We start from the raw sequence: 24,004 nt of genomic DNA on the forward strand, positions 1-24,004 counted from the left end.
AGGTTTACAGAACATAGTAACTTTTCACAAAAACAAAAACAACCCCACTGTTTAAGTGTTTTATTTATTTAGTGTGGGTACTTGTAGTTACGGTATTTAAAAAAAAACATTATGTAATTGTTCACACTTAGCATTTATAGTCACAGTGTTTCTTAAAAACATATACACACATCTATAAATAAAAAAGACTGGCCTACAGTGCAAAGGAAACCAAATCTATTTTAGCAAGCCGAAACAGAATGACACTTGTAGGTTGAAGCCATTTCCCCCCCCTCCCTTCCCTCCTCCTCCTGTCCTCCCCCACTTCTTGTGGCTTGTGCTTTTTGATGCACTTAGGTCACCATCTTTTAAATGGTATTTTTACACTGTGGTAGGAAAATGGGTGGGGCTACAACTGTGCCTTAAAGCTCAGACAGCACAGGTGAAGAAACTAATTCATTCCACCTGAAAGCCTCCTGGCTGTCTTAGCAGGGAAAGACGGATGAAAATCACAGGAGTCCAGGGGGAAGGAGATGCTGATATGGCATCAAATGAAAGTGCTAGATCTCCTGAGAAAATATGTCACCCCTCTGGTCACTTCATTGGACTATTTTACACAATGACTTTTTATCCCAGACTGTCAGCTAGGGTTGCCAACCTCCATGTACTTAGCAAAAAATAGACACTGCTGTACAAATGTTAGTTACAACCCAAAAAATAGAGTCACAACTTAATATAGATGCAAATTCTGTTCCAAAAATTGTCAACACACCCCTATAAACTATACAATCCACCAACTAGTGTACACATACAAAGTATCAAAAAGGTACAAGATCTTTCTTATATCAGATAAGTATAATAAATATTTTGTTTATACTCTAGTTAACAATATTGTCTATAAAAGACTAATCATATATGAATTCTTGTTTCAGATGTCAGGTAGAAGAGGAAGAAGGCCATTTCTTTCTTCTTCAGTTCCTCTTCAGACCCTTAAGTTTACCAGTTGGTATATTCCTTCATTTTTACATGTTCTTTCCTTTATTCAAAAGCTCCCCATGGGTAGTTCAAAAACAAATTCTCTGCTCCTTTAGGCTAGTCAGGTTCCATAGATTCCTCTTTGGGATATCAGACTATAATGCCCCTAGTATGCCCCAACGTTAACACTAACGCTGTTTTACTCTTGAACTCATGTACATGTAGCTGTTTTCATTTAAAACAGCAGGGATGAACACAAATGGGAGAAGTAGGATTACGGCTGCAAGCATGTACAACTGCTGGAGTTTGCCCCCATAATCCTGTTCCCTTCCGCACAGACATCCATTCCATGCCCTTAGAATGCATGGGCTACTTCCACACAGGGATTTTTCCCTGCACGGAAAGCAGGAAGCCCCTGGATTAAAGGGAAAAACACACATGATGTCATGCCCATTACAATTTGTTGCATTCCAGAGGCCTTTCCCCTATAAACTGGATTTAAAATAAACCTGCTTGAACCTGGTTCAAAGGGGAATCCACACAGTGGCTCCACGTGGACACTTCCATTATTGCCACGATGGGGGAGGAGGGTAGAGATAAGCTCGGCTTTCAAAAGGTAGTGGTGCTGCTCACTGCCATGTACCACCCCCATCCCTTTAAAGGCTTTTCTCCTCTTTCCTGCCAAGCCATGCTATAGCCCTTTGGTATGTAAAGTGAGGGCAAGGGGAGCATTTCAGAGGGGGGAGGGCTTTGTGTATCGCTATCATGCCTGCACTTTTCCATAGGTGTGCTGGGGGGAGGGGAGGAATGGAGGGCAACAACAGCAGGTGGTGCAGGTAATAAGGGTGTTTGGATGCCGCCTGTTGTTTCTGCCTTGGCAGGAGACCTTGTGTTCATGAAGTGCACGAGACTGCCTTCCTAATACACATGGCAACCATGAAAAATATATCTCATTTTTACTTGGAAAACTGGCACTTCGCAGGTGTACACATTTTTTAAAACATTTCCAAAAATTCCTACCAACAGGTTATTTTTAACATTAATGTCTTCATGGAAACATACAATTATCTGCTTTTAGAATCTTTGAGAAGGCACAATAAAGACGTATATATTTTAAATCATCCTCGCTATTTCTAATGAGTGTGAATGGAAGCTGATTCTTTTTTTCAGTGGCACACAGTCCTAAGTAGGCTTCGCTCCTTTATGCTTTCATTTCTGAACTGAGGTATTTCCGGGTGAGCATTATAACAATAAAATGAGGAAGCTTTCTTTGCCGTCACCACAAAAATAAATTTGCATGATTTTCTGAGGGTGGGGCACCACAATTGAACATTTTTTTTAAAGACAGCAAGGATAGACTGAGAAAGTAAATGCGAAACTAGAATTCTTTACAAGCATACCTCGGAGATATTGTGGGTTCGGGACAAGACCACCGCAATAAAGCAAATATCGCAATAAAGCAATTCACATGAATTTTTTTGGTTTCCCAGTGCATATAAAGGTTATGTTTACACTATACTGTAGTCTATTAAGTGTGCAATAGCATTGTGTCTAAAAAAAAAAGTACTATAATAATAAAGTTTGAAATATTGCGAGAATTACCAAAATGTGACAGAGACACAAAGTGAGCACATGCTGTTGGAAAAATGGTGCCAATAGACTTTCTTGAAAATGCAACATCTACAAAGTACAATAAAATGAAGCGCAATAAAACCAGGTATGCCTGTATTTCCACTCCCAAATATGCATGTGTAATATGTGTAATATTTATCAGTGCACTCATTGTGATTACTAAAACTAAGGGCACAATTCATCCTTGTGCGGATGCAGCCATTCATGAGCAGATGGATTTGTACATGGCTCAAGTGCACCCTGTTCCTCCCCCATCACTGGCACATGTGCATGAATGCATGTGCACTGGTCTATTATCTGGGCATGGGTTGTGAGCATGGCCCTCCTATGCCCTGTAATTCGTATGTACTGAGACTGTACATGTGCGTAGAAGAGCTCTAAGGGAAGCTCATATCAATTCCTTCACGTGCAGCCAGGGATGGCTCTATGACCTAAGCATATAATTAGTGTTTTCTAACTGAACATGAAAAACAGGAAAAAAATCCCAAAGCTCAAACACTTCCAAAACTGTGTATAGCCATTGTCCAGTTGTATATGCTCCCTTTAAATAAAGCAGTCTCACTTCCAAGTTCGACATAACATAACATAGCTATTAAAAATGAGGAAAATGTGTAGCACGTCCTAGGAGAATGTGTCCTCTCTTCTTCCTGCATGCTATGCACTACATTAGATTCTACTCCACCCATTCCTCTCCTACATAAGGGCAGAAATGTTCACAAATGCCCATTTTCTGCATGCAGGAGATACACTGGTTTGTTCCCTAAAGCTGCAACCCTATCCATACTTACCTGGGAGTAAACATGCTCATGAAACAGCCACTCTCTGAGTCATGGCCAAGATAACGAAAACAGAATCAAGGAAAACACTTCATCCAGAATTGCTACTGCATTTCTGTCTCTACATGACAGCAAATGCAATGTACATGGCACACCCTTTCCCAAAAGACTTAATCTAAATTTAATGTCTGATGATATCCCATGGAGTGTGGTAACTAACTAAACAACAGCATCATTACACTCACCAAACTTAACTAGTCACAAAAGTACAGCCTATTTCGGCATTAATTAATTCAAGACAAAGGAATTTCAAAAGATGCAACAATATTTTGATAAGACAAGCAAAAGTTCTCGGATTCCATAATATAAAGATCAGCTCCCTCTCATTGAAAGCCTGAGGAGTAGCACCATTTTGTTTACTCTTCTTGCTGCTAATAATGTCTGTAGGTTGGAACATTAACATGTTGCTCTTTGAGTGTTTCGCTTTTTAATCTAAAATATCTTGTTAAATGCTGCCTGTTGTGCCCTATCTTCTACAGTTTCTAATATGACGCATGTAAGAATTTATCAGTGTAATTAATTGAAACATTTCGAAATATGCTATTGGCAGGAAATGCTGACTCAGTAAAACGGGTTTACCTCTTTACTTTCTTTCCTCACCCCACCTGATTCCTTTGAAATATACATTTAATTGCAACTCAGTGAATACATATTCAAATAAATCTGCACATGTACACAGAGTGTACATGGCTTAATGTGTGTCCTATTTGACCCCAAAGTAGAAAGTCTATCAAAGTAGAAAACTATCCCAAAGTAGAAAACTATCACATAGCCTAACCAAGCATAAACAAGCATAGCCCTAGCTTGTATGAATATATATCACACAATCTCTAAGCTGTATGACAAATTTCCTTGGGCTATACAAGGCAGAAAGCACTGACAGCAGTAAATGAAGTTACATTCAGATGTGTCTTACTCAAATGCTGTCACATCTTTCTCCACCAAATTAAAAAGCACAATGCGAGATATTTTGAAATGATGTCAGACTGCATAAAGGAAAGCTAATGTCTTTATGCATGTGAAAAGTATGCATATGAAAAGTCTGAGCAATGGAGAAGGCAAAATCCCTGCCTGCCACAGAAGGTTGATAGCATACGGGCCTGCCCAAACCTCCTGGACTGGACCTGGCAACCCGCTATGCAGGCACTCGACTACTGTTCTGGCCCCAAACGCTACGGGACGGTCGCTGCGCGCTCCGTTGTAACGGACTCGGCCACTCCTGCGAGCGCCGTGCAGCTAGCAGCTAGGAAGCAGATGCAGGGGCTGCCTTCAGTGAACCTGAGAGAAGCCATGTTCCTGTACAACCTCTGTTCTAGCCGCAGCCATGTCATGGAAAGCAGACAGTCACGTAGTCAGTGCCAAACACCCCCCCTCTTGCAACATTCACAGCTTAATGGGCCGTCAACAGAGATCCTGATATCAAGATGAGTCGTTCCTCCAGCTATGCAGCAGCGATCCCAGGACGTTTGCACAGATCGCACCCATTGTTCCAGAATGTTAATCTTGTCAGCAGAGAATTTCCAGTTCCTCCCGGGTTGCAAAAAGCCATCGGAATCAGAATAGATTTCCAAATCCTCACTACCCCACCCCGGTAGCCACAGATTAATCCTTTTGTCACCTTTTGCCACCTGGGAACCTAGGAGGGGGAAACCCCTTTCCCTGCCCCCAGAAAAACAGTATATCTGGGGTGCCCCAACCCATTATGACACCTTAGGTCTTCCCTGGTACCTTTGCCGTTACTCTGTTGGTTTGGTTTTGCGCAGCCTTACCACGCTCCCTCCCGCCTTGCTGGTCAAGTCCACGGGAACCCCTGCCCCCATCTCGGCTTTAACTTTCACTCTGTTTTAGTCTTCTTGAGCTTGGACAACACCTCGTCTGGAAGGTAAATATACCCCCACCAAGGACCTCCTGCCACGTTGGCATCTGTGCTTGTACTACTCTCTTTGAATATTCCTAGTGGGTAGCCGTGTTAGTCTGTTTGCAATAGTCAAAAAGGGCAAGAGTCCAGTAGCACTCTTGCCCTTTTTGAATATTCCTAGGCTTCTTTGTATGTGTGTATGCATCATTGATTTGAATGAAAAAGACATAAACACTATTTAATTCGGAACCCTTTGTCTGTCTTTATTCAAGGTCTCATTAAACGGATTCTGGTATAGCTGAGTGCGACCCAGCTATATAAATACATAGTTACCGATTGCTCAGCTAATTTCCCCATATTAAAGGAGCAATTCGGCTAACAAGGTTATGCATTAGCTTACAGAAATACTTACTGGGACTTTGATTTAGGCATGCACATAGGCATGTCATGGGATGATTTAGGCATGCGCATGGGGTGCTGAAATGGCCCAGGAGCAAGCTGAACTGAGCAGCCTCGGCAACACTAGTAGTCCCACAGGGACTGCTCAGCTCAGAGACAGCCACTAGTGGCATAGGAGGAGGTGACAGACAAGACTATGCCCATTGATGTCACCGTTGCTCAGGTCTGAGCCAAGTGGCCCTCATGGTGCTTCTGTGCTACTGGTGCTCGGTTTGCTCCTGGACTCCAGTACCCTTCAGGCCAGTGACCTACCAGGAACTTTCCCAGTAAAGTTAGAGCCCTTGGCCATGCAAAGAGATGAAGCTGCTTCCCTGTGCAGTTTTGCACCAAGGGAGAATGTTGGTGGGACTAGTTGTGGAAGTCTGAAAGGTAGACATTCACTATTAGAAATATGAATGGGATTCTCTGTTTCTATAGCTGCAATAAACCAGTATGGACACCACAGTTGAATGCTGGGAGAAGGGTAGCACCTCCTACCTACCCGACACATCTACTTTCTTCCAGGAATATTGATTTAGGACGACCAAATAGGGGACAGGTTGTGCCCCCTAGTTTTTTTAGTGTTACATATTCTCATCGTGGATGGCCCAGGCTAGCCCGACCTCATCAGCTCTTGGAAGCTAAGCAGGGCCAGCCCTGGTTAGTATATGGATGGGAGACCACCAAAGAATTCAAGGATCACTATGCAGAGGAAGGCACTGGAAAACCACCTCTCTTAGTCTCTTGCCTTGAAAACTCTACGGGGTCACCATAAGTCAGCTGTGACTTGACAACACTGTACACAGAGAGAGAGCTATAGGCAGTGACAGAGAGAACCAGGTGCTCTGGCAGCAGTGGCTTCTCACATTGTTGTTGCAACCCCTTTGGGCTCTGTCATGTACTGAGTCTCCTGTACATAAATCTTGTCCTATGCACCGTGTGTGTATGTGCGCACGCGTGCATGCTATTTCCTTGCCAGACTAGTGTCGTCATAGCCCCACCAGTTCCTGTGTGGGCCCCTTCTTTCCGGTTTGCTGAGGCTGAACGAGTGACTCGTCTCCCACACATCATGCCAGCCCTGTGACCTGATTTTTCTGCCAATTTGTAAGTAGTAGCTGCTTTGGGTGAGTGCCCATTTGCTCAGTGTGGCATCCTTTGCTGACCACAGTTTGACACAGGAAGGTGTAATAGGTTAATTGATGAAATGACCTGGTTTCTGGGTCAGTCTTTAGCAGAGACGCTGTAGAGTCTTTGTATTTCTTCTTTTTTTAAAAAAAAAGAGTTGACATGTATTTATACACAGTGCCGTGTAGGATAAAAACAGAAGTGCAGAGTGCATTGCAATAGACACAGTACTAGTCTGTTCAACTGAAAATAGTCTAAAAATCTGCATTTGAAAGACTGGAGCAGAGAACTCAAACCCAAGTGGCTCTTATCAAAAGAACTGCATCTGGCTTTCCCAGATCATGAACAGGAAATTACGGATACACTCTGAACTACATGTAAAGCAGCAGAACAAAACCTTCCTATTGGCAGCTTACTGTTGCTGAGCAAACATCCACACAAATGCCATTGGCTCAGAGGTTAGCTTGTTTGTTCTCTGGAAGGAAGGCGGGGAGGGGGGAAGAGACCGTTGTGGCTGCTTCCTTTGAACCAGTCTTGTCTACTCTCTGCAGTACAAAGGAAACATGAATGAGGCTGGTATAAACATCTGCTCCCGCACAATTCCCACAGAATAAAATAGGGAGCTGTGCCTGAATGGACCAACTTTGACAGGTGTTAAAGGTCACATAATGCAGATTCATTACCCCTTAAACATCTTTGTTACACGCACAATCAGAGGCATTCTAGACACTTTTCAGGAGCACTGGGCAGACATCCTGCGTCTGTGCAGATGATACTGCCCTGGCAAGACACCCCTCCCCCTTTCCTAATAAATTTCCCAAGAACGGAGGATAGGTCTGTCAGTAGCTACTAGCCGTGGTAACTAAAGAGAACCTCCAAGGCAGTAAACCTCTGAATACCAGTGCCAGAAGGCAACATCAGGGGAAGGCCTCTGCCTCCGTGCCCTGTTGTTGGACCTTCAGATGAACTGGTTGGCCACTGCGTGAGACGGGATGTTGGACTTGATGGACCACTGGTCTGATCCAGCAGGGCTCTTCTTATCTTCTTACGAATCAGGCCACTCTAACACCAATTACTAGGAACCAGTTAGTGTTTGCTCCTGTCGAGCATGGCTACCGCTCAAGGTTTTCTAGTAGCGTCTTGAGCACCTTCTGGATGACACTCTATGATGTTATTTTAAGGCAGGTCATTTTTCTTTCCACGTTTCTTTTAAGAAACATTTCTGCTCCGACTATGTGTTTGCCCTTGCCAGTGCTTGAAAACACCGTGTAAACTTCAGTTGACGCACAATGCCCCACTTGCTTGGCAGGGTTACGGCATCAAGTACATATTCAATGAACCTTGAAAAAACTATGCTAGTTGCCAGTTTGCTGTGAGTTTCAATTCAAGGTGCAGGTTCTTACCAATAATGTCCTTCATAACCTGGTACCAACACTCCCGAAGAAGCATCTCTCCCCATGTTAGTCATTCACATGGTAGTTTACTTCATCTCATTGTCCTTGCTGATGGTGCCCTGTATATGACCAGGCTATACAGAAAAAGGCAGAACTTATGCTTTCTCAGCTGCGTTCCCTGCTTTGTGGAACAGCCTACTAGAAGGGTTACAGGAAGCTTCTACTTCATTAACTTTTCACAAGGCCTAACAATATGTCTTCATTTAATACCGTGAGAGTTTAAATGCATTTTATGGCAGGTTGTATGCCACACTGACCAATAAATTATACACCTCATTTTGTTTTAAAACAACAATGACAACTTCCCCATGTCAGGAAGAAAATAAATTGGAATGGGCATTATGTAGCCAGTGATGGTACAGTGCTAGCAGAGATCTGATGTCCTCGTAGAGAGAGGGTGTTTTGAAAGGCCTTCAGAACAGTGAAAGAGCAGCTAATTCATTAGCAGGAGAATTAGCTATTGAATTTGCTTAACATTCTGGAGCAACATCTGCAGGAGTTTTAAAGATATGATTGGAGTTTCCTGGACCTCTTACTATAGATGTGAAGAGATTATCACAACAAAGAGCAGGTCCTGGGTAGGAAAACCTTAGGGCTAATTAAAAGTGTTTGTGTGATAAACCACAAAAAGGTTCTTTACACTGAAGGCAGACAGTATCATGTCTTTCAATGAAAATATTTAATAATTAGTTAGAAAAGAACAAGATAGCAAGTCTGTCTAGAGCTCCTTTGGTACTTGGGAAATTCTTCAGAAGAGTTTGAACAGCTAGAAGCCTTAAGAATATGTGACAAAAAGCAAGATCCATAGAGTAGGGTAATTTCTTAGTGATTACTGCTAACAGAACTGCCTCTTTAGATGATACTTGGAATCTAATACCATGTACAAGCAGGATTTGGGGAGATATCAGATAAAAAGAGCAGATTTGCTACTGAATTCCATTTAATGTGGACTCATGGGTGGATTTTGGGGTCATGGCCCATTAACTCCTCGAGCAGATATTTTACAGGGATTTATTAAAATCTGAAATGAGTTCTGTGTAATTGTAAAAGGTCACCAGTGTTATATACAAAAAATGGAATTACAAAAGCAGAAAATATTACACCCTTCTGAACTATTCCATTATACAAAGGACCTATTCCCTTTATTAAAATTGTCCTCCTGAACTATTGTTTTACACAGTCTGTGGAATGATAGAAACGTGGGAGTCTGCCTGACCTCTTCAAGCATGCCATTTTACAAGGTGGGAGCCACAACAGAGAATGCACATGTACAGTTAGCTATTGATCTTACCTATTTGTTGAGTGGCACCTTCAGAAGGCTTTGCCCAATAAGTGAAGCTGTAATGGCACAGCATAACAGGACAGGCGGTCCTGAAATATGAGAGTTCAAGGCCATAAAGGTTTTTGTAAGTGATAACCAGTACCTTGAATTGAATCTGGTAGCTGATAGGTAACCAAAGGACTAACTATGGAATGGGTGTGCTACACACATTCTGCCTAGCTATTGATAATAACCAGGCTGTGACATTCTGTACCAATTAAAGTTTTTGAGCTGACTTCAAGGACAGACCCATGTAGAGTGCATTACAATAGTGTTGAAGTCACTGAGTCATGGATCCACATGGCCAGGTTGGCCAAGTGAAGGAAGGGAGCCAACGTCCGGCTAAGTAAACTGTGGTAGGATGTGGCCATAAAGGCTGGGGTCAGGATGTTACTGTCACTCTAGTCAGGGACCCCTCAAAGGCCCCAGAAATGCCACTGGCAACTGGCACAGCATCCTTGAAGATTGTCACTAAGCCAGTTGCCATGAAGACCATATCCACATGAGATTCAGACCAGGGATTGGTAGGTAGGCTCATAGAGGTGCCAAGAGGAGGCACTGGGCTGACTCTCCTCCAGCCTAAAAGAAAGAATGGGAGTAGCCCAATGGGGGGGAGGACCGGGGTGAAGGCAAAACCACCTCCACTCACTAGCTGAAACATCTAGGGCAGGGGTGTCCAAACTTTTTTCAAAGAGAGCCAGATTTGATGAAGTGAACATGCGCGAGGGCCGACCATTTTGCCTGACATTCTTAATTAAATTAATTAAATGCAAATTAACTATTTTGTGCAAAGTTTATTGCAAACGGCATACTTATTATGCCCATAACCACAGACTGCACCACAAAAACCATGGCTACATTCCTTCCTTTCCCCAAAGCCCCTTTCAGCTCACCGGATGCCCCCCAGCTTCTAAATCTCCAACCTTCCTTCTGTAGGGAGGGAGCAGGAACTCTTCCTCCCCCCCCCCACTCATGTGCCTCTCTGGGACTGTTGACTCTCTCCCTTCAACCATGCCGGGGGTATTCTGTCCTCCCCTCATCTGAGCCAGGAAATAAACTGGTTTTCATGCTCATGGAGTCCAAGATTCAAACACTCTGACATCTCCCGTGCAGGGAGGAATGTGGAGTTTTTCTCCCCATGAGAGCCAGCATGGTGTAATGGTTAAGAGCGGTGGTTTGGAGCGGTGGAGTCTGGGTAAGAACCTCTCTAGGGTTTCAGACTCGTTTCATACTCGCTAGCCTTCATTCCGGGGGGTGGGGCTGAGACAGCCAATCGAGGCGACCCTCCGCCCAAGCGTCGCCCCCTCGGTCAGGGATGCAAAGCACAGGCGCAGCCCCCATGCACACCCTTTTCTCTCTCTGCAAAACAGGCTGGGGGGCCGTATTAAACCAGCCCAGGGGCCACAATTGGCCCCCGGGCCGGACTTTGGACATGATTGATCTAGGGGGTTGGCGAGCTAGGGAGCATCCCTACATTACTGAATTTCGCATCCCTGCTGGTTCCTGCTTTGTTTTTGCTTCTTGTATGTATAAACTGCAAGTGCATATAAAAGGCACAAAGGAAATATACATATCAGCAATAATAACTGGCGGACTGAAAAGAAATCCCAATGACAACGTATGGGGGGAAAAGAAATGAAAGACAGCCCATTCATCCATCCCTATTAGGTAAACAAATAAAAGGATCAATTTAGCTGAATTATCTTCCCATTGTGGCTTGCTCCTAGATATCATTGTGTGTGTGTAAAGTGCCGTCAAGTGGCAGCCGACTTATGGCGACCCGTTTTTGGGGTTTTCATGACAAGAGACTAACAGAGGTGGTTTGCCAGTGCCTTCCTCTGCACAGCAACCCTGGTATTCCTTGGTGGTCTCCCATCCAAATACTAACCAGGGCTGACCCTGCTTAGCTTCTGAGATCTGACGAGATCAGGCTAGCCTGGGCCATCCCAATAGATATCATTAGGAACCTCTTTATGTAATCATTGACATACACAGTATATAGTGAATAAACTATGCTCAAGAACAACTTCGAAGGAGGCACTTTAGTAACACCAAGGTATCAGTGGCCATAGTATATAGAGAGGGATAGATTTTGCCGCTCCCCAACAATGTCCAACACTGCAGCCTGTTTACTTAGCTTGAAAGACCCCCAATGGGCATCTCTGATGATTAAGACACAAATTCCAGAGGAGTTGCCATTAGTGCTGCCAGCCACCAGCAGCCAGTTGGGGGGGGGGCAGAGATGAGAGGAATGATGGTGTGACATCACTTCTGGCAAATTTCCGGTAGCAACATCATATTGCTGGTGTGATGTCGATGAAATATTCTAGGATTCTGACAAAATTCAGTGATAAAATCATAGGGTTTTGACTGAATCCTAGGGAATTGAATCAGTGTCACTGGATACTTGCTTTTAAAACAGAGTTTAAAATATTTTCTCCCGTCACCTCTCAGCGGGCTGATGGCCAACAGAGAGGGAGGTCAGGAGTAGGAGGCCTGGTCTCCCTAGTTTTCATGTTAGTCTGTTGCAGTGAAAAGAAAACAGGAGTCTTGCAACATCTTAAAGACAATTCTTTAAAAATTCTAGCATAATCTTACATGGATTGGAGCATAGGCGCTGGTCCACAAAAGCTTATGCTAAAACTTATACAATAAAAACTTGCCAGCCTTTAAGGAGCCACAAGACTCCTGCCCATTTCTGCTAAGAAAGCCTACATCTGTGTAGCCTGGCTATTATATTGGAAGATACGATGAATATGTGATTAAGGCACATTTTGCTCAACTGCATTGTTATGGATTGAATACCTGGCAGTCCTGTTCCCCCCATCTATAATATTCTGCAAAAAATCCGATCAAAGTTATACAGTTTATTAGTTTAGTTTAGTATAAAATTCAATGTGTGCCTGCAATAATCATGCAAATTATTGGCTCAGTCTTTCAAAGTGTATGGTTATTGTGGGGAGGGGGGGAGAAATGGAAAGGAAAAGAAAAACCAATATTGTTGCATTTAATAATATACAGTTTGGACTTTCCCTTTATCAATCTTTACAGTTGCAGTTTTTGTTTCTCTTTCACCAAGTGTAGTTGCAAATCTGACCTCACAGGAAAGCCCCTACCATGAACAAGGGTTTTTTTTGAACATGCATTCAGCTCAAAGTGCCAAGATAAACAGGTCTCAGATGAACTAAATATATTGCCCAGCTAGGTGTGCCAAAGACCTGGAGACCTAGGTGTGCCAAAAGACCTGGAGAAAGGTTCCTGTTAATGTGTGGAAAGGGCCAGCAGAAGCTTTTCATTTTATGGGGATTACATCACCTGGTAAATAACATCCCATTAAGCCTGTTAAAAGGACAGGCCTTTCCCCTTCCCCTCTAGTCAGTGGGCAACCACAGTTGCCAACTCTGGCCCATCATAGTTCTGACACTAAGAACAACTGTGATGCATGGACCTCTGTCTGCTGCATTACATTTTGAAACTTTTGGAACCTAATAATACCGCATAAGTAATGTTCAATTTTTTTTGGTTCAAAATAATAACCATTAAAGTTCATAAAGGAACTGTACAAGCAGGATCTGGTGAGAAACTTGCAAGGGAGAGGGAATCCTGGTGCAGCATTGCCTTTCTCAGCTGCCTGCCCCACTGTCCCACACCTCCTTTCCCACTTGCCCCCTCAGTCCCTAACTCACCACTCACCGATCCCTGACTCTCGGCTTTCTCAACAGCTCTTCCTTTCTGAATTTTTTTTTTAATCTGGAGGTTCCCCCAGGTTTGTAGAAAGATGTCCTTTCTGTGCACAGGGTCCTAACCTGTGGGTTTTTAGATCTGCATCTAGGATCAGCTTAGCATCTATCAAACTGGGGTGCTCCAGGGGCTCTGCAAGTCCTTTGCAAGGACCATGGGCGAGCCCCTCTCATCCCTATCTGGCCAACATTTCCCCTAGCCTTTAATTTGAGATCATGAATAGGGGTGTGCATTTGGCAAAGACGAACAAAAACCTGAAAAATCTCTTAGCATTTAAAGGGAGCCGAAAAGCAGGTTCCAAATCATTCTGAATTTTTCTGGCTTGATCTCCCCCTCCACCCTCACTTACCTGGTAACTACCACTGCCCCTGGCAGTGGAACTCGGAGCCAGCGGTAGACGTAGAGGTGCACACGGGGCTTGGCCCAACTGAGCCTGGAGTGCAGCCCTGTACCCGCTGCCTCTGGCCTCCATGCGAGATTCGAAGGTGATGGTGGGTGCAGAATTGTATGTGGGGCTCGGGCAAGCTGAGCCCGGAGTACAGCCCTGCACCATCCGCCACCTCCAGGCTTTACATGGGACTTGGAGGTAGCCATTGCCACCACTGGACTTGAGGTAAGTGAGGGGAGACAGAGGGGGAGATGAGGGTAAAATTCAGATTTGGGTCTAATGGATACTTTTTTGGAGGGGAATCCTGGATATTCCCGATATGAGGGTTCAGGATTCTCAAAAAATTTCAGGTCCACTGGTTAACAATGCATATGATTTATTTATTTGTTTAAAACATTTATCGGCCACTTTTCTATCTTACAGAACTCAAGGGGGTTTACAATGTAAATAAAACAAGGATTATAAAAAGACTTAAAAGACCACAGTTTAAAAGTAGATTTTTTAAACAAACAGAGCCAAGAATGGAATTCTACTTTTAGTACAATTCAGGGACATGGATGCCTGATCTCAGAGAACATTTTTGTCAGTCCCGACTTGGACAAATGTGGCCATGCTTTATGGACGGGGCAGAGACAATGCCATGGCAATGTGATTTGTATCCACTGTTGACAATTCAATACATCATACTACAAGGATAAGAAAACAAAGCTGACTGACATGGGAAAGGAGAAAGGCAGATCCCCCAGGCAAAAACAATAACCCACCACTCAAGCCTGGTTCAGGCATCATGTTTCTCAATCACCAAACTATTGTTTTGTGATCTTGAGTGGTCTTGATAGTGGAATTACCTCCACACAGTGATCCACCAGCTACCAAGCTTGTTGAGCTTTAGATACCAAACAAAAATATTTTTTCTCCAAAAACAAAACATGTTCTGTTATCGTTGCATTCTGTGTTTCAAATGTATTATTTTTAATGGTAAGTCTAAATAAATGCAGCAGCCACTCGTAACTGTTTTGTAGTATTTTAATCACATTCGTTTTATACTACTCTAGTTTTATTTTTGAGCTTATACTTTAAGTTAGCACTTTTAATTGCTTTTATACCTGTTTGTTGGAAGCTATCTCAGGAGCAAAAGTTCAGAGCATGTGGTATAGATATTTCAAATTGCAGATGGTGCTCCTCTCTCTTTCCTATTTATGACTGAATTCCGGGGGCCCTTCCCTTTTTGCTCTAGGCATAGTTTGCTTTAACATCTGAGTCCAGGAAAATTATGATTAGTGTCTTTATGATTAGTAATGGATTTGTAAACAACACTTGGGAGGAAATTGTGTCTACGCCTAACTATAGTTTGTCCAGTGCAGACATCATGGCAAACTATGGTCAGAGCAAATCAGGGAAGAAAAGAAAGAAAACCTGTGAGGGGGGAAAACGAAGGGTACAGGAACCTCTGAGCCATTCCTGATCACAAAACCATGATCTATCTGAACTGCCAACCTACATGTACACCCGCATGATACAAACATAACATTTGCCATTTCATTAAAAAGCACAGCACTTCTCCATCACAACTACAATTGTGTCTGTATAAAGTGCCATCAAGCTGCAGCCAACTTACGGTGACCCCAGCTAGGGACTTTCAAAGCAAGTGAGAAGGAGAGGTGGTTTGCCATTGCCTTCCTCTGCAGAGTCTTCCTTGGTGGTCTCCCTTTCCTGCTTAGCTTCCATGATCCAACAACACTGGGCTACAGCATGTCGCCTTCCCGCCACAACTAAAATTAGACAAATCAAATTTCTAGAAATGTTGATACCATGGGTTGGGGGGATTCTCCCCCAGAAAAAAACCAGAAATTTTGGGGAAAGCTGAAAAGAATGCAATTTTTATTTTCTTATCAAACTTATTTTAGCACTTTAACAACATAAAATACATACTTCATAACGTAGCTTATAAATGTGTACTATTTTACTGAACGATGGGGATGCACTGTATCATGTACGTATGCCAGGCAGACATCTGTTTGGTTCATAAGTAGCTAGTGATATGGAGACTTCACTTGTTGAATTTTTGCCAAGTCATTTACTATACTTGATGCTGCCGCAGAAGAGGAATGAATGTGCCAGTCTGAAATTCTTTAGTTGTGAATCTAACAAGTGACTAGAGAAACTGAAGTAGCTGACTTTCACTGAACTGGATGGCTTGTTGGGGAAACCCCTGACCTGTATGTATTTGCCAGGCAGAAACCCAACAGATATCTATGCAGAAAGTGTTTGAGGAACCTGTGGATTATCTGCCTGGATATTGATTACAGTTGAGTCTAGATAAGTGGTCAGACATTCCTGCTTTTGTTCTCCCCTTCCCCTGCCCACATGCAGGCATTTACTCATACTTTACATATATTTGCGATCAGCTTTCCAGACATTCACTTTTTTTGTCTTTCAACCCTATGAAAATGGATCCACTCTCTCCTTCTAGGTATCCATGCATTCAGACCAGCCCTCCCCTGAAATTTTCTTTCCTTCTCATCCACCTGCAAACAGGGGGATGCTTCCTTTACAGACATTCTCCGCCCCTCCCCACACACAGAGCTTCTCTTCCTATCCCCAGACATTCTTTTTCTTGCTTGCCCCCTCTACAGACACACATGCATTCTCAATACATACACCGTCTCTCTCTCAGATATATTCTTTTTTCTCATTGCTCTGCAGGCATTCTTTCTTTTGTTTCCTCATCCCCATAAACACACACATATATGTATAGGCAGGCACAACTCCCCCCCCCCCCACACACAATTTTTCTTATCTCACTTATTCCCTGATCAACCGCCTGCAGCTACTGGTCTGTGTTTCAGATCAAGTGCTTGATTGTTGGTTGGCAACAGAGCAGAGCAGCAGGAACAAGGGCAGGTGAGCTAAGACCTTCTGCCACTCTCCCCGCTGAGTGGACTGCCAGGGTGCCACAATAAAGGGCAGGATGCTGCAGAACTTCCAGGCAAGTTGGAAGTAGCTTTTGCCACCACAACCAGCTGCCCTGCCTCGACGGCCTACCCGCCTGCCCTGCAAGCCAGCCAAGGGGCCTACAAGGTAGATCAGTCCATGTGGCCACATAACTCACCAGGACTTCAGTAAAAAGTTACAACGGGAATGTTGACACTACAAGTTTAATATACACCTAATTGTTACCATACCAGCAATGACACGGCCCATAGAATATTTCTGGATGTTGACAGGATTGTGTGGCAACCCATGTGGGCAGGAGGCCTAACACATCACCTTCAAATGGAGATTTACTGGAAGAAGGCAGACCCCAGGTCAGGGAGGGCAAAATGGCCACTGACAGGAAAATACCCTAGCAAAGACCCTGACATGTTTACAGTTGCTGGGGCAATGCCATGTGAATGGGCTTAAACTCACAGTTGCCAGGGTGAGTTGGCCTACAATGAGATGGGAGACTGAGGAGTAGTTCCAGCCCATTTGAAAGACGGGCAGGGTCACACTACCTCAGTTAAGGCAGTGAGAATGGGTAGGGGGTGAAGTGAGGGGGGGCAGACAGGTGCAAGGCTAAAGAGCAAAGTTGTAAAGGACATAGAGGAAGCCAAGAAGAAAGGCAGTACAGAGAAAGAGGGAGAGAGAGGGCTGGAGAGAGGGAAGGCAGACATTCAGAGAGGTACGTTGTAAGGAGGTTCAAAACAGCGGAGGGGTGGGATGCAGAACCCAAATTCTAGCCAGCAGGGACAGCCTGGGGCAGGACAGCTTAGACCCAGAAGAAGCCAAAAGTAGAGCCGGAAGTTAACCTTGTACTGACTAGCTGTGAAGACTGAACCAAATAAGCATTTCACAATGCTGGTGACATGCAAGAGTTTGGCTTAGGGAATGGCTTCAGTGTATGTCAGAACTGAAAAAGACAAATTTCCATACAGCAACCTGTCAAAATCTAGATTACATTTATGGTCAAAAATTTCAAGAGAAAAACAGTTTATTTAAAACCTGCCCAAGGGGAGTGGCGTGCAAAAAACAACAAAAGACCACAGGGCCCTCTTCACCCTTTTCTTCCAACACTGATTTTAGCACCTCCAAGTTTGTTGTCTGCATGTTCCAGCTCATCCTTTAAGATCTCTGTTGGTTGTATTACAAATTCAGATGGCAGAGATTGGCCTCCAGCTATTGCTACATAACCTTTCTTTTAAGAGGACCTTGTCTACTATTCCAAAACAGCCAATCTGCAGAATGGTATTGAAAAAGAATTGATACAAGTTGCTTCATTTCTAACCTATATCTTTTTGGGCTTGTTATATAAGGGTACGTGCATACAGACATATATGCAAATCAAGATTTACTACACTTTTCATAAGAAGAACCCTGCTGGATCAGACCAGCAGTCCATCTAGTCCAGCATCCTCTCTCACACCGTGGCCAACCAGTTTCTCTGGATGTCCAACAACAGGTGACAGAGGCTGAGGCCTTCCCCTGATGTTGCCTGCTGGCACTGGGAATCAGAGGCTGACTGCCTCTGAACATGGAGGTTCCCTTTAGTCACCTGGGTTAGTAGCCACTGATAGACCTATCCTCCACGAATCTATCTAATCCCTTTTTAAAGCTGTCTACGCCTGTGGCCATCACTATATCCTCTGGTAGTGAATTCCGCATTTTAATCACTCTCTATGTAAAGAAGTATTTCCTTTTGTCCGTCCTGAATTTACTGCCCATCAGCTTCATTGGATGCATTCGAGTTCTAGTATTTTGGGAAAGGGAAAAAAGTTTTCTTTGTTAACTCTCTCTACCCCACGCATAATTTTATCAACCTCTATCCTGTCCCCCCTAGTCGTCGCTTTTCTAAATGAAAAAGTCCCAGACACTTCAGCCTTTCCTCATAGGCAAGAAGCTCCAACCCCCTAATAATCTTGGTTGTCTTCTTCTGTAATTTTTCCAGCTATGCAATGCCCTTTTTGAGATACAGTGACCAGAACTATATACAGTGTTCCAAATGAGGTCACACCATAGATCTATACAGAGGCACTATAACATCAGCCAGTTTCAACTCCTTTCCTAATAATCCCTAATATAGAACTTGCCTTTTTCACCGCTACAGCACACTGGATTGACACTTTCATTGAGCTGTCTACTACAACCCCAAGATCTTTTCCCCAGCCTGCTGCTCCCTGAGAGCCAAGAGCTCCATGCAGCGAGCACACACCCATGATTCCTACCCAGTGGATAATCATACATGTGGAACTCTCTGCAAAACACTGGATAGCCGCTGCTCCCCTTCTACCTTCATAACTGGTTAGTAGTTTTAAAGTATTTTAGAGTGAAATAGGGTGCTCGCTTGAACTTGTGTGGATTCTCGTAACAGGAAGGAAACAGCAGCATACTTGCTGCTGGGGAGGTTGTATGTCCCTTTCTCAGGAAACTCCGCCTACCGAGGTTCTCCCCTGCTCCCCCTCAACCACCCACCCTGCACTCCCAAACTCAACTCCCCTGTTCGAAGGCCTGTTCAAAGAATGGGTCATAAGCCCCACAGGGATTCCTGCTGTCACGCATGTTTAGCTAGTTCCCCCAGGTTAGCATTATATTTGTCAGCTATCCTTGGCCAGTGAATCAAACACTGATTCAGTAGTTTGTCCTGCCCCATACTCCATGCAGGCTGTGAATCATTTGAAAAGTTTAAAGCACCATACATAAATTAAATCAATTTCATATACATCTGTTCCCCACTTTTTCTTTTAAACAAAAAGCACAATCTTACAATGCTGAAAAACGACATTGGGGAGGAGCAGGGAGAAGGGTTAGTGGCAGCACTCGTTTCTAGATAATTAGTGCTGTGCACAGCCACATTCTGCATTCAACACAAAAACCAGTTTCCCTTGACCTCAATTCAAAAGAGATTTAAACAAAAGGTAGTGAGTACATTTCCACACTGAGATCACTGCTCAAATTATATATGTCTGTATGGCCTCGCAGGGCTGATTCACATGTTACAAACTCCTTCTGGCTGCCACAAGGGCTTTCAGCTTGACAGCGCTGGGAGTTTCCCACGGGGAACTCAATTCCAAGGCATGCATTGACCCAGCTTGGATCGGGATTATGGTAAAAAGCCTCCTTTTACCTCTTTCCCCTGATCTGAAATAGCTCCAGGTAGTTACCGTGGACTGCCAAAAAAACAAATCAGTGGGTTATAGATCAAATCAAGCCTGAACTGACCCTAGAAGCTAAAATGACTAAACTGAGGCTATCGTACTTTGGTAACATTATGAGAAGACAAGAGTCACTGGAAAAGACAATCATGCTAGGAAAAGTTGAAGGCAGCAAGAAAAGAGGGATCCGCAATATGAGATGGATTGACTCTATAAAGGAAGTCACAGCCCTCAGTTTGCAAGACCTGAGCAAGGCTGTTAAAGATAGGACGTTTTGGAGGACATTGATTCATAGGGTCGCCATGAATTGGAAGCAACTTGATGGCACTTAACACATACACAGTTACTGTTTGCCCCACTGGGCAAACTTATCTGTACTGATGGGTTGCATTTTTGAGTGTTGAGCGGTTAGAAAGGGAGATCTCACTTTCTTCTGCTTTTCTTATAACTAAGTTTCCGCTGCCACTACGGTGGAAGCATCCGCCTCACTAACTCCCTCTTTGTCCCTCTTAATCAATAAATCAATAGAGTGTTTATTCCTGATCTGGCTGTAGTGTGACAGACCGGTTAGTGCATAGGTGGGTAAGAGGGATGACACTAAAGATCCTTTTCTAAAACAAAGAGAAGTTTTTGAACTAAATAACTAAATTTCTCCTTATTTTTTCTTGTACAGTATGCTGGGTGTTTTTAGTCAGGTACTGTTCTCAAGTACCAGTTAATGTTGTTGCCAAATATTTCAACTATAATGTGCCTAGGGTAGTAGGTGGTGTATCAGTTAGCCAACCCACTCAGAATTCTACTTTTTACTCACACACACCCTCACACCACAATTCACTCAGCCTACTAGGATTCAATCTCCGTGCACTTGGATGAGCCCCACACTCAGGGAGCTGTAAACACTCTACTTTATTCCACACAGGAACTCTCAATCGTCGCATACTTTTCTACCAAACTAACAACTTCCTCAGACTCTTCCCCACACCTTCCTCTCGTCTCCCTTTCTCAGAATCTGTCTCAACCTCTCTCTTATAGACATGATAGAGGTCTATAAAATTATGCATGGTTTGGAGAGAGTGGACAGGGAGAAGTTTTTCTCCCTCTCTCATAATACTAGAACATGGGGTTATCTGCTGAAGCTGGAGATTCAAAACAGATAAAAGGAAGTGTTTCTTCACACAACACATAGTTAAAATATGGAACTCCCTGCCCCAGGATGTGGTGATGGCTGCCAACTTGGAAGGCTTTTAGAGGGGAGTGGACATGTTCATGGAGATAATTCACAGTGGGTAGCCGTGTTAGTCTGTTTGCAGTAGTCAAAAAGGGCAAGACATTCTAGCTGTATCTGAAGAAGTGAGCTGTGGCTCACGAAAGCTCATACCCTACCAGAAAATATTTTTGTTAGTCATTAAGGTGCTACTGGACTCTTGCCCTTTTTGACTATGTTCATGGAGGAAAGGGTATTCATGGCTACTAGTTAAAATGGATACTAGTCATGATGCATACCTATTATCTCCAGGATCAGAGGAGCATGCCTATTATCTTAGGTGCTGTGGAACACAGGCAGGATGGTGCTGCTGCAGTCGTCTTGTTTGGGGGCTTCCTAGAGGCACCTGGTTGGCCACTGTGTGAACAGACTGCTGGACTTGATGGGCCTTGGTCTGATCCAGCAGGGCTTTTCTTATGTTCTTATGTTCTCTCCATTCCCCCTTTTTTCTTCATCCAATCAGCAGTCTCTCCACAACCAATCAGAATGCACCTTGCCAGACCCTACCTCTTTCTCTCTCCCATCCCCCTTTCTTACCTCTAGGATTCAAACTTTAGGAATGTAACCAATGTTCACTTAACTTACAAAAACACTGAATTATTAATTAATAAACATTTCAGAAGTCAATAATCATTACATGACAATTTAATGTGAGTTTTCCCGACAGAACAAACAATGGTTCCCCAGGGCATTTCAGGTTGGGAAAATGGCAGGTGGGAGGAAAGAATAAGCACAAGCCACAATCCCAGTCCAAACCTGGAGTTCTGAGCAAGGAACGACCAGTTCACAAGTGTTGACCAACCATCCACATGAATTTTATAATGTGGGCATCAGACCAAGATTTTTATCACTATACTGTATGAAACAGTTCTGGATTCCTTACTCTTACTCTTATTGCAGGTGTTTGAAAAGGGGGCGGTAAAAGGTCTGTGTGAAATGGTGGGAAAAGTAAGGAGGCACTAGCAATCAAATCAGAAGAAGGCTGTGTGATTTTTAAGTTTCAATTATGATACAATCATTTGTCTTCTCCCCAAGGGCTAGTGGGTTGGATGCTAAGGTGTCCTTGCACAAATGGAATGTCCTTGTGTACCTCAGCTGTAGTTCTTGTTATTTAGTGATGTGGAGGCCACCAGCAGAAGAGAGCATACAAGTAGGATCTCTTTCATTAGTGGACATCCACTCATGTATCTTTGGATCCAATCCAATCCATAAAGCCAACAATAGAGAACTGAAGTGAAGAGCATCCAAGATCTATTTCATTTTTACCATATTATAACTGCGCTATTCTTTTTGTTTCTGCTTGCATATCACTAGACTTAAGCCAGTAGCTGTATGCTAATCAACTATTTTTGCATATAGAATGAATCTGAAAAGCAGTCCTGACAGCAGGGGTTTCCCAGTGGGCCAATGCCTCCCCCCCACCCAGGTCCAGTCCAGCCCAGGATGGAAGAACCAAGCCTGGCCTGGGGGAAAGGTGGGTGCCAGCCTGGGGAAGGCAGCTCATGGAAGCCATGCCTGGCTTCTGGGTTGTCAGCTCTGGGTTGGGAAATACCTGGAGATTTTGGGGGTGAAGCCTGAGGAGGGCAGGGTTTGGAGAGGGGAGGGACTTCAATGCCATAGAGTCCAATTGCCAAAGCAGCCATTTTCTCCAGGGGAACTGATCTGTGTCACCTGGAGATCAGTTGAAACAGTGGGAGATCTCCAGTCATCACCTGGAGATTGGCAACCCTATTGGCTAGGGGAAGGTGGCTCCTGATCAGTACGAGCCTTGCCCAGCCTAAGAAAGTCTCCTCTAGGCCAGTGTGAGCCAGCAGTAGCAGTACCATGCAGATGGCTGTGCCCAGGCCCAGCAGGAGTCATTTAAACGAGCTGCACAAGATTCAGGCCCTGACCTAGATGGCCCAGGCTAGCCTGATCTCGTCAGATCTCAGAAGCTAAGCAGGGTCAGCCCTGGTTAGTATTTGGATGGGAGACCACCAAGGAATACCAGGGTTGATGTGCAGAGGAAGGCACTGGCAAACCACCTCTGTTAGTCTCTTGCCATGAAAACCCCCAAAAGGGATCGCCATAAGTCAGCACTTCACACACACACACACACACACACACACACACACACACACAAGATTCAGGGCTAGCTGGCTCTTTTCCCCTCCCTCCCTTCCTTTGTGCAGATGAGGCCTGAGTGGGCCAGGACAAAGGCGGCCTTTTCTAAGAATAAAGAAAAATGCTCTCTCATGCACACAAATGCAAATGTTCACATACACAAGAGAAGTACTTCGAACATGATGTAACATACCTCCACTTACAGAACAAAACAAGGTTTGCAGCCACCAGGAAAGGATACTGAAAGTCATGTCCTACAACAACATTGCTCTACCAAACCCATGGTTGTATCAAAAACTTTTCAACAGTGCTTCAGTATTCAAAGGTTTTACAATACCCTACCCAGATTTCACATACAACCTTCTAAGGTAAAGAGGTCAAGTTCTTTATTACTCAATGTTCCAAAGTTACAGATGAAGGACTGAAACAGAAAGATGGGTACTTTCCCCAATAAACACAGTGTTAAATGCATGGCTTCCATTTTCACAACTATACTTTACCTGATGTTTTCTTATATCCAGGCAGAGCCTCACTGAGGCGTTTGCCCACTCAAACAACTGTCCAGGGACTACTTATAGGAAGCTGACATCATACATGGAATAGTTGCATCATGCACGGGTGTATCCAATCATCCAGAAATATCTCCCACAGCACTTTCTAAATTAAAATGTTCAATTATCCTTACTCACAATCTAAAAATGACTGCATCACCAGGATGGTCAATATTTGCAAAGATATAAATAGTGTTTGAAAGGAATA

At 43.8% G+C, this 24,004-nt stretch overlaps 1 protein-coding gene across 1 annotated transcript in view; it reads right to left on the minus strand.

Annotated features, from left to right (window-relative positions):
- ADGRV1 (adhesion G protein-coupled receptor V1) overlaps positions 1-24,004 on the minus strand; it is a 321,712-nt gene that overhangs the window by 61,926 nt on the left and 235,782 nt on the right. The gene's annotated exons all lie outside the window — the stretch shown is intronic.

This window comes from Euleptes europaea, chromosome 4 (genome assembly GCF_029931775.1).
Source record: "Euleptes europaea isolate rEulEur1 chromosome 4, rEulEur1.hap1, whole genome shotgun sequence".
NCBI lineage: Eukaryota > Metazoa > Chordata > Lepidosauria > Squamata > Sphaerodactylidae > Euleptes > Euleptes europaea.